The 12,340-nt window shown below is 37.2% G+C and overlaps 1 protein-coding gene across 10 annotated transcripts in view; it reads right to left on the reverse strand.

Moving 5' to 3' along the window:
• Positions 1-12,340, reverse strand: part of LOC149792858 (sex peptide receptor-like) — a 211,740-nt gene that overhangs the window by 67,849 nt on the left and 131,551 nt on the right. For 5 of the 10 annotated variants that reach the window (XM_089966641.1, XM_089966636.1, XM_089966637.1 and 2 more), the window contains one exon: positions 2,425-2,476. The exons of 3 other annotated variants lie outside the window; for them this stretch is intronic. The gene's annotated coding sequence lies outside the window, so the exon portion shown is untranslated. Of the gene's footprint in view, positions 1-2,424; positions 2,477-2,825; positions 3,006-12,340 lie in introns of those variants that run through there. 2 more of the 10 variants (XM_089966643.1, XM_089966640.1) reach the window with 1 other exon arrangement.

Genomic DNA, 12,340 nt, shown 5'->3' on the forward strand with positions numbered 1-12,340 from the left:
ATACATTGGACAATTGTGCCACTTGGTTGGATCATATATCAGGTTGAAAAGAGTATAGCCTTATGTAATCGTAAAGCTGTGTTTTATTTACGGTCGTAAAATAAGAGTGAGGCCTTATGTAATCGTAAAGCTGTGTTTTATTTACGGTCGTAAAATAAGAGTATAGCCTTATGTAATAATAAAGCTGTGTTTTATTTACGGTCGTAAAATAAGAGTGAGTATAGGCGCATTATAGGTAAATAATAATTGGACAATTGTGCCACTTGGTTGGATCATATATCAGGTTGAAAAGAGTATAGCCTTATGTAATCGTAAAGCTGTGTTTCATTTACGGTGATAAAAACAAGAGTATAACCTTGTTAAATCGTAAAGCTGTACCTTACTTACAGTGGTAACACGAAAGTAAAGCCTTAAGGAATCGTGAAGTTGTGTCTTACTTACGGTGGCAAAACAAAGAGTTTGGCCTTACTGAATCGTAAAGCTGTACCTTACTTACGGTGGTAAAAAGATATTAAAGCCTTATGGAATCGTGAACCTGGGTCTTATTTACTGTGGTAAACAAGAGCAAAGCCTTATTGAATCGTAAAGCTATGCTTTATTTACGGTGGTAACAAGAGAGTAAAGCCTTATGGAATCTTAAAGCTGTATTTTATTTACGCTGTGATAAAAAAGAGTAAACTCTTGTTGAATCGTAAAGCTGTACCTTATTTATGGCCGTAAAAAGACTAAAGCCTTATAGAATCGTAAAGCTGTACCTTATTTATGGCCGCAAAAAGACTAAAGCCTTATAGAATCGTAAAGCTGTACCTTATTTATGGCCGTAAAAAGACTAAAGCCTTATAGAATTGTAAAGCTGTAATACATATGGTAAGCCATAGTGAAAAGAAAGAATAAAGCAATCATGAAGTCGTACCTTACATACCGTGGTAAGAACGATTGAAATGGTGCTGTACAGTTTCGTATTTTGGATAGATTTTCAAAGAAAACGAATTTCCCCAGTATTATTCACTGGTTATCCTAGACATTTCAAAAACACCTTGTATAACCTTTAAAATCTTTTTATTTTGGTTTATGTGGGTTATAGAATATAGAGCTTGACCTTACGTATTTAACACGTGTATCTAAAACAAAACAAACGCTCACTCTGCTTGGTTATTTTAACTTTCCCGATTTCATACGTAATTTCTAAAGAAAGAGCCGGTAGAAATTGTTTTAAACTTTTTATATATTGCGTTATTCCTTCATTGCATTTTCATAAGCTGGTATTATCTAGTCTGGCAAATACGTATGCTCTATTTCAATAAGTACTAAAGACAGCGTCCTTTCGACTAATTCGTGCTAATTATTCGAGCACATAGAAGCCTCCATTTTGGTTTGCCGTGTGCTTAGACCATGCACAGTTTACACACGCACAATACGGAACGAAATTGTGGGCACAGTATATGTAAGTGACACAAAGGATGCACATATTTTCTCCATTGTGCACGTTGCAAAGGCAAACAATATCACCTTGCTCGTGACACCCTCTCAAAAGTACGTAATATCTACAGAATGCCTCCCCCACCCCGCCAACAATCTCAAAGCTAACCCTCACGTATCATGGTAAGAAAATCTGAAAAAGTCATAAAGCCCGACCACTACAGAAAGTGGTAAGAGAGAATAATGCAACTGTAAAGCCGTTCTTTACATACATTGGTAAGAAAGAATACAAACAAGAAAAAGAATGAGAAATGGTACAGATATGCTGAAATCCCACCTTTCGTTATGTGCTATTATTTAAATTGACGCAAAGAATCCATCCCCAAAAATTACAAGTACGTTTAAACATCAAAATACGGGTTGCAGTAGCTTCGTAAAATTAAAAGCCGCTATATCACGTATATACTCGCTTATAAGTAGAGTCCAACAGCAAGCTGCACAGACCCAGATCAGCTGTCGCATAATCCGCCGACAGATCTGTGTCTGTGCAGTTTATTAGGAATAATTAGCAGGAATAAAACAATAATAGATCCTGATCTGCATGCGCATTACCCTTCAGCAGATCAGGATCTTTGTTGTCTGCAGTTTGTTTTGACTTATAAGCAATTATAGACGGTAATTAAAATCAGGAAACGCGATAGAAAGATGCGGCGGAAAACTAAGATTTAAAGGTTGCTAAAGATGAATATTGCCCCGTTATTTAATGGCGTTATTGCACGAAACTCTTCTCTCTTTTTTTTTTTTTTTTTTTTTGTTTACTGGTACTACGTTCTAACTTTCTCACACCTATTAGGAAGTCACCGAGTTCAATGATTTTCCTGGTCAAGAGATTCTGAAGCTTCTAACGTTACGTGAAAGGCAAACTGTTTGATTAACTTGCCTCTTAAAAGTGAAAACGTGTCAATAATTAACATCAGAGAGAATTAATGAAAATATAATAATTACCTCACTGCGTTAATTCCTCTTCAGATGAAAACTCTGTGTTGTCCGCACAAAACTAAAATAGAAATAAACACATCGCTAATACTAATTTAAAAAAAAGGTACTCCGGAAGATTTTGGATTATTCTTCCCTTTTTTCTAATCGTAAATTCACCCAGCGTACATCCATCGAATCGAGCACCTGCTTAAGTACGTCCTCTTGACTAGTATCAGGTTGAAAGATTAGTTAACATTATAATGAGTCCTTAATTACACATGGTTCTTCTGTGGACCAAATAACATTAAGGAATACGCGTTATAAAGATATATTATCTAGTACTCAACGAGAGAGGCGTCCTGTGAAGTAAATGGAAAGATAGCGATCGTGTTTTCAGTTTGGTAAATTTGTATCTGCTTCGTGCTCACCATTTGTATCCCATATAACCAGGATGGACCACTTTCAACAATGCTGCTCGCGTTTTACTTATCATCGTAAACTTCCGCGTGATTTCATCTTTTTGACCAAGACCGCTAAACAGCTATATTGATTTTATGTAGGAGCTCCATACGAATGATTAAACTTGTATGTCTACTGACTAAAATCCAGATGGGAAATGCGCTTGAAATACTATACTTCATGTGTTGTAATGTCTTCCGGTATCAAAGAATTACAATGCAGTCCATTGGTATAAGCTGTGCTAATAATCCGGTAGCAAAGAATTACAATGCAGCCCATTGGTGTAAACTGTGCTAATAGTCCGGTAGCAAAGAATTGCGAGGTAGTCCATTGGTATAATCTGTGCTATTAGTCCGGTAACAATGACGTACGAGGTAGTCCATTGGTATAATATGTGCTAATAGTCCGGTAGCAAAGAATTACGAGGTAGTCCATTGGTATAATCTGTGCTAATAGTCCGGTAACAATGACATACGAAGTCCATTAGCGTTAACTGTATTAATAGTCTGGTAGCAAAGCCATACGATGCTGTCCATTTTTGTAAACTGTACTAGTAGCAAAGATATACAATACAGTACTGTACTGATAGTCCGGTAGCAAATACATACGATGCAGTACATTGGCGTAAACTTTACGAATAGTCCGACAGCAAAAACATATGATGCAGCCCATTTGTGTAAACTGTACTAAAAATCGCGTCAGGTATAGTGTTCAAGTCTTTATGACATTATTGTCATTGATGTAAAACAATTCGGTTGGATTTGATCCTGCATAAATACTTATTTATGATCCCCAATGTAATATAGAGTGTGCAAAAGAAACACGCATTTATGTTGGATGAATACTACATTCTTGACAATTGAATCTGTCCTTAATTTGTTTATTTTCAATTTTTAGCTGCTGAATACTTTCAAAACTTCAATTAAATTTGGGCAAAGAATAAAACTATAGAGAGACCATCATATCACATTTTTCAAAAACAAAATAATATGTTCAAGTTAAAGGGAAATGTATAAAGCATTAGACTGAAATTTTCATATTTAACATGTGCTTTATGAAAGTGATTTTTCCGCTTCAGTTTGCTAGCGGACTCTTCAGTTTGGGAATGTCCAGACTGATTTAAATATTATCTTGACTAATGACAAAGCGGACATGCGTCCCAAAAAAGTATCTTAATTAATTTCGACAACAAATTTCAAATTCGAAAGTTTAAATATTTTGAAGTGAGATTTTGTAAAATTTGGTTGATAATAATAATAATAATAATAATAATAATAATAATAATGATAATAATAGGAACAACGATAATGATGAAGATGAAGATTATGATGGTGGTGGTGATGACGACGACAACGAGGATGGTGATGATTATGGCGGAGGAGAATGATGGTAAAATTACATTTACATCTACGGTTATCAAAATTAGTAACTATGCACAGTTTCTTCAGTAGGCTGTTTAAATACGAGATCGAACCATTTCGTATCACCTTATATTCTGTGAGACTGGGAGTAACCATTTCGTATCACCTTGTATTACGTGATACTGCGAGTAACTATTTCGTATCACATTGTATTCTATGATACTGGGAGTAACCATTTCATATCACCTTGTATTCTGTGATAGTGGGAGTGACCATTTCGTATCACCTTGTATTATGTGATAATGGGAGTGACCATTTCGTATCACCTTGCATTCTGTGATACCGGGAGTAACCATTTCGTATCACCTTGTATTCTGTGATACTGGGAGTGACCATTTCGTATCACCTTGTATTATGTGATACTGGGAGTAACTATTTCGTATCACCTTGTATTCTGTGATACTGGGAGTAACCATTTCGTATCACCTTGTATTCTGTGATACTGGGAGTGCCCATTTCGTACCAACTTAAGCATGCATTCCGTGATACTGGGAGTACCCATTTCGTATCACCGTAAACATGCATTTTGTAATACTGGGAGTAACCATTTCGCATCACATTAAGCATGTATTCTGTGATACTGGGAATAACCATTTCGTATCTCCTTAAGCATGTATTATGTAATACTGGGAGTAACCATTTCGTATCTCCTTATGCATGTATTCTGTGATACTGGGAACGCCCATCTCGTATCACCTTAAGCGTGTACACTGTGATTCTGGGAGATATTTAAGCTGTCAAATCATGTTTATAAGTTTTATTTTCATCTGTTATGAAAGGAAAAAAAAACCTAATATTTTTAGTGATGGAAATAACGCCTTTTGGAAATCTGAGTATTTTGTTTGTATATATTATTAATAGTCTTCGATGTATTATAGAAACTGTGACATAACAGTTGGGTTACGTTATTGTGACAGTGAAAAAGCAGAGTGGAAGTCAACTAATTTTAACCAGCCTGAGCGATTTCTGATCTCATTCTAAGACCAACAACCTGTATTCAAATATGAAACACCAAATCAAAATTGGACAATATGTTCTAGCCATGTTCCTCAAATGACGTCGTTTGGTTGAATAGCGACAAATGAATATTTATTGCAAACAAAACGAACAAAACCAAATGCAGTTATAATAGTTTGACTGCGAGCTTCGATAAATTTCAGAGTTAAACAACAGCCAAAATGTCTGAAAACAAGATCAACCATGGGAAACATGCAGCGTAATAGAAAAGTGCCATCTATTGTTGGTATATCTCATTAGCTTAATTTAAGACAAAATATTCACCCAGAAAATTACGTACAGAGAAGAACTACTATCTCTTAGGTATTTAGGATAGCTTATTCTTTAGTATTCTCATCTAGGTGTCCCTTCAAAACAGCATTAAGGATGAAATGTGTCTACGTGTTAGTGTACTCTAGAATAAGACCAGGGTCCAACTGTTCGCAAAATCTTCATAACTTGTTTGTGTTTTAGGTTTATGTTCGCGCTTTGGTAATAACGGATTGATGGATTCTGGATGAATCATCTCAGTAATTTCCAAATACCATTACAAAATAAAAAAAGGGCTGACCTTTAAAAAATCTCAGCAACTATGCTATTTGATATTTTTGCACAACCGCTGTATAAGGAGGCGAGTTTATCGCCCTTTGGAAATTCTCGCAGCTGATTGCGATTTGAAAGTACCTAATTTTGTCTCCAAAAGAAACGTAGCAAGGTGCACCTTTTTATGCTTTTCAAGCATCACGAAAGCACGATAACTTCTTTAGTGTATATATGGTAACAAAGAGTTGGATACAATTGCCGTGGATGTTTGGCGTAAAGATATTGTACAAAATCAAAGGTAAAATGAACAACTGGATCCTCACATGTGGACGGTTGACGTCATAAAATTGTAAGCGTCAAAACAGTTGGAACTGACCCAGTCATGCAAGAATTATAGGTTACTACATTTGTATGGGGAAAAATGAACGAGTTTTTTGGATGGAATACTGCACGACCTTGGGAGTGCAGCATATCCATCCGAGAAAAAGAGGGAGACGGCTGCTCGAGTTCGCAAGCTACAACAACTTGGTACTAGCCAACGCCCTGGGACAACATAAAGCTTCACGATGCTGGACATGGCACTTACCAAATGGAACCCATCACAACCAGATCGACTACATACTAGTTCAAAACCGTTACCGATCTGGCATCAATAGAGCAAAAACAAGGACATTCCCAGGTGCTGATGTTGGGAGTGATCACGACCTCGTGATTATGAACTTCCGAGTGAGGCTGAAGAAAATTAACAAGCCAAAGAACATCAGGCTCAAATTCAATCTTGAACAACTGAAGGACCCTAACATCTGCAAGTCATTCCAAGCCACAATTGGAGGAAAATTTGCTCCACTCGTTGTGATGGATGATGATGTCAATGAGATGACAGACACCTTCAACACAGTCATGACAGCAGCTGCCAAGGACATCACTGGCCTCCATCGCCCGAAGAAAAAACCCTGGGTTACAGAAGAGATTCTGAACTTGTGTGATGCCCGAAGAGAACTAAAAAACACCAGACACACAACAGGGGCATTGAAGTACCGAGAAATAAACAAGAATATCAGAAAAAACTTGAGCAAAGCAAAAGAAAATTGGATTGGACAAAAGTGCACAGAAATGGAGAACAGTCTGATAAAGAATAACAGCAAAAAGGCATTCCAAATTGTGAAAGACCTCATCAGACAGAAACAACCAAGAGTCAGTACCAGTCAAGACAAAAATGGAAAATGCCTCACGGAAGCGAGTGACATTGCAGAAAGATCGACTGAGTATTGCAAAGAACTCTACAACCATCAGTCCACAGGAGACCCAGAGGTGCTTGAAGTTCCAAACTCCTCAAATGATGATGACTTCCCCATTCTCAAAGAAGAGGTGGAGTCAGCAATAAGAGCACTGAAGAATGGGAAGGCAGCTGGAGTAGACAACATCCCAGCTGAACTTATCAAGAATGGGGGAGAATCAGTGAAAGAGCTACTAACAAAAATCTGCAACAAGATCTGGAAGACAGGTGAATGGCCAACACAAAGGACCCAGTCACTGATTATAACACTTCCCAAAAAAGGCAATCTCCAGCTGTGCCAAAATTACAGAACTATTAGTTTGATCAGCCATGCTAGTAAGGTAATGCTGAAGATCATCTTGAACAGACTGAAACCACAAGCAGAAGAAATAATCGCTGAAGAACAGGCCGGGTTCCGGAGTGGAAGAAGCACAACAGAACAAATATTCAATCTCAGGGTTCGGTGCGAAAAGTACTCGCAACACCAACAAGACATCTATCATGTGTTCATAGAAAAGGCCTTTGACAGAGTGTGGCATGAGGCATTGTGGGCCACAATGAAGAAGTATAACATGGGTCAAAAGTTAACCAATACCATCAAGCAGCTGTACGCCAAGGCTACCAGTGCAGTAATTGCCCAAGGTACTGTGGAAGACTGGTTCCAGACAAAAGTGGGAGTGCGTCAAGGCTGTCTCCTGTCACCCACGCTTTTCAACATCTACTTAGAGCGCATCATGAGCAAAGCCCTGGAAAACCACTGTGGGACAGTCAGATTGGAGGGCGTAACATCACCAACCTCCGCTTTGCAGACGACATTGATGGGCTGGCAGGCAGTGAAGACGAGCTAGCCACCTTAGTGAAGAACCTGGATGAAACATCTTCCAGATTTGACATGGAGATAAGCGCTGAGAAGACAAAACTGATGACAAATAGTGGCAAACAAATCTCAGCCAAGATTAAAGTCAGAGGACATGAACTGGAAACAGTGAGCCAGTTCAAATATCTTGGTTCCATAATCACTGAAGAGGGATCAAGAGCAGAAATTTTGTCAAGAGTTGCACAAACAATGGCAGCTATGTCAAAGCTAATACCCATCTGGAGAGACAAGAATATCTGTCTGAAAACTAAAATCAGACTATTGCGAGCTCTAGTCATCTCAGTCTTTTTGTACTCATGTGAGGCATGGACCCTGACAGCAGAATTACAACGAAGAATCCAGTCACATGAAATGAGATGCTACAGAACCATCCTTGGCATCTCTTACATGGACCACATCACAAATGAAGAAGTGCATAACACCATCAGGCGCGAAGTAGGCCAATATGAGGACCTCCTCACCAGCGTCAAAAAGAGAAAGCTGAAATGGTATGGCCATGTCACTAGAGCCAACAGTTTATCCACAACAGTACTGCAGGGCAGCGTCCAGGGTGGCAGAAGGAGAGGTAGACAGAGAAAAAAGTGGACTGACAACATCACAGAATGGACGAGGAAAAGTTTTGCGGAGACACAGGCATTGGCACATGATCGAGACAAGTGGAAGGAAATGGTCAGATGTTCAGCAGCACAGTGCCTCAACGACCACACTAGGTCATGAGACTGATGATGATGATGATGATACAAATGCAGTAACCTTTTTATTATATGCTCATTTTTTAAAATTCTACCTAAGGCTTAATTATATAAACAAAATACACTACAAGAAACAACGTAAATGAATGTATGCCGTATTCCAAACTAAATACAGAAGCGCATATTCGCCATTACACAATAACATTACTGCGCACATAACTCCGTCCAGATAAATATGAACTTAGTCGCGCGCTCGACATAAATTTCGAAAGAAAATGGCGTGCCTAGTTAAAATTGAAATTTGGAGTCATGTTGTGTATGAATGTGCATTGCAACAACTTTTCCATTTGATCTGGAATGAATAGATTTTGGCATTTTTTTCGATGCTACGAAGTTTCGTGATTATGGACTGGATTTGTATGTGACAATTCCACATGAAATACAAGGGATTGAAGAAGCTAGGGAGAAGCGTGTTGACATCTGTAAATGTGTTTCTGTTTCTGTCATTGAATGTTTGAAATCATATTGTAGGAAAAATATGAAGTCTTTTAATTGCAATTATCAAAAAGACGCTATGGAATTTAATGCTTATTTCATCTTGAGTGCAGTAAGGAGGATGTAATTGCAATTATCATCGAAATTACAGTACAGTTTCGAAATGTGTAATCAAGATTGAGAACCTATGACATGGCTCGTGTAATTCGGATTTGCAGAACTAAGAAAGTACATTTTGAGGAAATTCATGATGACAAATTTTAAGTATATTTTTTTGCCATTCTTATCACCAGCTAAAGAAAACAGTATATGACTTGTCACTTGTATGTTATTTGTAAGGACCTGTTCTTGCGTCTGTTGTATACTGTAGCTAGCCTAAATTCGAAACATTGTATCAACGCGGAATGTGCCAAAGCAGCTGGTATGTTGCAGTCCACGAAACATTTGTTTTAGTTCATTCAGAAACAAATTTAAACAACCACAACGTAAAGCGCCTCTTACGCGAGTGTACATGATTTCTTTACAAATCAAAAGTGCTGGCGTCAGCGTCCATTGTTTGTTTACAGTAGAAAGTAGTTCCTTTATGTGTATTCGCGCACGGGTTCAGTATTGGGTAATACTTCACGATTCTGACTGTAAAGTTAACGGGGAAAAAATGAGCATATATTAATAGCTAATGCGTACGAATCCTTAATTAATTCTTTGGCCCAAGTGTAAAATGAATATGTTTCGATGGTCAAACAGTTTTGTCTTCTTTAGAGAATCGTTTTTTCCCGCTGTATCTGATCGAGGACGTGAGCACTAAATGTATGTATGTATGTATGTATGTATGTATGTATGTATGTATGTATGTATGTATGTATGTACGTACGTATGTATGTATGTATGTATGTATGTATGTATGTATGTATGTATGTATGTATGTATGTATGCATTTATACTGGGATAAATTTATAGTTTGAGTTAGATTTTAGTGATTATTTGTTAATTATGGGGATGCCGGTGTTCTGCTCCCCGAGTAATTAGCCAGTTTACAGGAAAAAACGCCGTAATGTACTGTATTCAGTGGATCTTACAACAGTATCGATTAGTTTCGTAAAATGGATTAACCTAAGCTTCTTAACAAAAGAAATTATTTGGATATTTTTAGGTATATATGTTTTGTATTTGGATGTCGAAATTATTATTTTTATTGGGAGTTTGGTTGAGAGGTGCATTGCATGGCGTAAACTATTAATATTTAACTTTGAAAGGGCCACTGAAGATTCATACAAGTGTGAAATAAGAAAACCATGAATTTGCTGAATAATTAAAGTTTCGTGATTTCGTGGTCATTAGGTGATTATAGAATGTTTGGTTAATTAGTTAGTTTGTTAATAGGTAGGTGGGTTGATAGTTTTGATGAGTCCAATGTACGCCAGATAAAATGAAATACTTTCAACATGACCTTGTTATTAATTGTCTGCGTTTATTCAATGAAATAAGCACATCTAAATATATTAATTTCTGATTCACACTGGATCTATATCGTATATTTCCCTTTCAATAGACAGTAAGCCTCGTTTCAACGATGCACACCTTTTATATACAAAATGAGACATTAGTGTTATTCATTGACGCATGATTCTCGTTATAAGTATTTTCCTGAGATTATCCACATATCAGACATTCTGAGCTTTTACTTTATTCCTGAGCAATATATATTTATTGTCTTTCACACATTCCGGTCGCTTATAACAAAGCAGAGATTTTTCAATGATATATCAATTCGCTGTGCACAGAATGCCAGACATGGCATTTCGTAAAACCTTAATTCACAGCCAGACGAGGACTTACAATAGAGATAGGAACTATACGGCTTCTGTTCAATCACAAAGGGCATTTTCAAGTTAAATGCCAATTATTATAAAATGGGCCAGGACAGTAAAGTCAGACTTCTACAGGAATAATAGTTTCCGCTCTTTTACGAATAAAGTGTCTACAGAACGCCACCACCATCACCAAATACAAAACTCACTTGAGAATAAATAACGTACCAGTTCTAATGTAAATCGTCATGCTTAATAGTGTATCATTGTTTCCTTCATTATCTCCCTCCTCAGACTCACGCGTTCGAATCCTACCAGCCTGGATCAACCACAGTGGTGTGTCCTTGGGCAACATACATTACTCCAGTTGCCTCGGCATGAAATAACTTCCTTGTGTTGCTGTGCCGTACAGCACCAAATCCTTCCTTTCTTCCTTCCTTCCTTCCTTCCTTTCCTTCCTTCCTGCTTTCTGCCTTTCCATAAGGGCCATGAAACTTATTTTTAAACATACCCCATAACGCACCTCCTAAACTTGGTCTGCCTACTTTATCTAAATCAAGATAACACCACCAAGATGCTTTGCACGTATTTATTTGGATTATAGTCTGACTTCTGTAATGAAATACAACTTAATCCTTCCCAAGATCCTCCAAAATTGTATAAAATAGTGCAAAAGGAGGTAGGTATTGAATAAATAAACGTATACATAAATAAACAAACGTATAAATAAATAAACAAATTTATAAATAAATAAGCAAATAAATAAATAAATAAATGTGTGATGATTTGAATTTTTATCGCAGCTTTGACAAATTAAATGTAGCATCATATCCTATCCAGTCACATAGTCCTATCACCAGGTCAACCAGTCCTAATATTAACCTCTTAATGCTGAGCGCTAAGCAAGGCGGCCGCTAGTACCGTTTTTGTAAGTCTTTTATTTGACTTGGCCATGTTAGACCTCGCGCATCTGAAGCGGACGGAGTAGCCGCTTAGGCCACCGAAGCGGTAAAGAACGATGCAATCTACTTTCTTACAAAATACTATCTAAGTTTAACCTTGCATAACAATCATGACTTTTTGCACTATAACATATCTCGAACTCTAGAATATTTTGAACAAAATGGCCATGATATCTGACATCTGTGTGGACTACGCTAATTTTCGTCTTATTTAACAGCTGTAAAAGATGATGGTGACAGTTTGTCTTCCAAACGTTTGCAATACTATTTGCGTAAGTCAAAGGAACATAAACTAAAAAGATATAGGAACGCGTGCTACGTTATAATGTATGTCGATGTGGTCACTTAGGTCTTCTATACTCCTCTTAAATTAAATATAAATTGTTGTTCTAAAACTTAATACTGATATATTTT

This window comes from Sinohyriopsis cumingii, chromosome 8 (assembly GCF_028554795.1).
Source record: "Sinohyriopsis cumingii isolate HCF-2022 chromosome 8, ASM2855479v2, whole genome shotgun sequence".
In the NCBI taxonomy this organism is placed as follows: domain Eukaryota; kingdom Metazoa; phylum Mollusca; class Bivalvia; order Unionida; family Unionidae; genus Sinohyriopsis; species Sinohyriopsis cumingii.